Source organism: Camellia sinensis, chromosome 8, assembly GCF_055761805.1.
Source record: "Camellia sinensis isolate YWXY chromosome 8, ASM5576180v1, whole genome shotgun sequence".
Classification (NCBI taxonomy): Eukaryota; Viridiplantae; Streptophyta; class Magnoliopsida; order Ericales; family Theaceae; genus Camellia; species Camellia sinensis.
Genome location: NC_138968.1, coordinates 111411505 through 111413771, shown reverse-complemented (window position 1 = coordinate 111413771; position 2267 = coordinate 111411505).

Here is a 2267-nt window from a genome sequence, read left to right as displayed (position 1 = left end):
GTTTTTTTTTTTCAAATCTTTCTTCAAATCTTTTAATTTATGAACTATGAGAATGTTTTGGGGGTTCCATAAGCAAAAAATTTTGTTTAAATGAGGAACCCCTAATTTTGTGAAAACCCTAGGCTTGAGGAAATTTTGAGGAAAACTTGTATCGATGAAAAATATGAGTTGTGTGATAGTTGAAGTTTCTAATTGCATAAAAATTTTCAAATAAAAAAAAGAAAGAAAGAGAGAAACTCTATTTTTCTTTTTTAAAAACCTAGATTTTGTGAGATCATGAATTGTTGAGATGCATTTTTAAGGAATGATGAGGAAATTGTTATATTTACCCCTATTGTTGAAATCCCTTGTAAGAGAGAAGTTGATATTAAGAAAATAGTGAATAGTATGTTGTACTTATCTTGAAAAGATGAAGATTGGAAATGATGATTTTCATGTTGAAATTTATTTGGTTTAAAGAGGAAATAAATGTATTTGATGATGTGTATTTATATATATATATATATATTGGTAGAGATGTGGAACTTGATCACAACAGAAGATTGTGTGGATGAAATGAGAAAGTATTGAGAAAGTTTGAGAAAGTCCGAGGCATTAATATAGACGTATATTGCATTGGCATTTCATTTCATGTTCATTGTTTTTCTTTTGAACTGGCATTGTTGAGATCACTTTTGAAATAAAAATGGTTTTTGTGGAACAAATGTTGTTGATGAACCGTTTTGAGGTAAATACAGTGGGAAGTCCTATTAGGGAGTGTAGTTTGAGAATCAAGTTGGCCTGAGTGTCCTTGGTGCACGACCAAAAACAAGCACGTGGGGGTGCCTAAGCCCTCCGGTTAGAAGTTGGTAAGGTAGGATTTGGTAGTGCCTGATAAGCCTACTAGCAGGCACTAGCCATAGGGATTTGCTCGAGTTGTATTTACCACTCTTTGTTGTTACATGGATATCATTGGATTATATTTTGATGGGCATTATACATAAGAATTTCAAAAGAGAAAAATTATCTTTTTGAGCATGGCATGGCATGTGCATCCTTCTCACGAGACTGTATAAAATGTATATACTTTGCTAAGAATTTTCTACTGGGCTTTGTGCTCACCCCTAGTGGATTTTGTTGCAGGAAGAACTATTGTGACCCTGCCAAAGTAGAGGTGTGGACAATAGCTTTGGGAGCACGAGGCTCTTATCTTTTATTGTTTTGTTTTTGATAAGCAAAGGGTTATATTTGTGTAGGTTAGAAAACCATTTAATTGTAATCCAGGCAAGGCCTTGGAAATTTGTAGCCTCTAAGGCATTATCTTGGATAAAACTGAAAAATGATTTGGACTCGATTATGTCAATTGGTTTCATGTTGTAAAATCAAGAAATGTAATGAAACAAGTAGTTAAATTCTGTTTAAGTAAAAAGAATCGCATGTGTGCATGTCAGATAATTACACAATAAGTTATGACTCTGCATGTTTAAAGGATATTGTGCTGGAGTAGTTTGTCTATTTTTTTGAGGGCATTACAACTTGGTATCAGAGCTAACCATGTTTGAATACCTTGAGCTCGTGAGATGTGGTTTTTGCCACAATGGGTTTATCATGCTAAGAAAGGACATTAGTTTACCTTGCATGCTTTTTGTGTTTATGTGACTATATGGGTATGGGATTAAGCTTTTGGGATACAACTTGAGCGTATTGCATTCATCGAAATCCATTTGGAAAGGCACCTGATCAATGCTTTTTTCACTTGGAAGTCTTTGAGCGTCATGGGACAAGTTGATATCTTGGGAGAATGATTTGTATGTACTCTATGTGACTATGTACTTATGTGGTTTACCTTATGTGAAAGTAATAGGAATATGTGTAACTCGCGTATGGTGTGTGAAATCTCATATGGAGCATTTAAGTGTGAGTTAATCCTTATCTCTATTTTCTTATAGGATGTAAGGACGCGAGTGACCCCAAATGAAAGGAAAACTTTTGAGACTTGAATTTTTGACACCACTTTTGTTGGTAAGATATGTCGTTTTGGGATCACGTGGGAACGCAATTATGAGATTGGTGTGGAAACTTAGTTTATCAATTTTGTAAGTTCATGAGAAGCAATTGTGACCTTATGATAATAAAGATTTTATTGGATGGTGAATTGTTTGTGGTTATGAAGACTTGAAATTATCTCATAGATTCACATTAAAGTTTTAGAAATAGGCTAGAAAGGAGGTCTTGGAAGTGGAGTGAGGTATGGATTAAACCTTATGGTAATGCACATTGATTGAGGC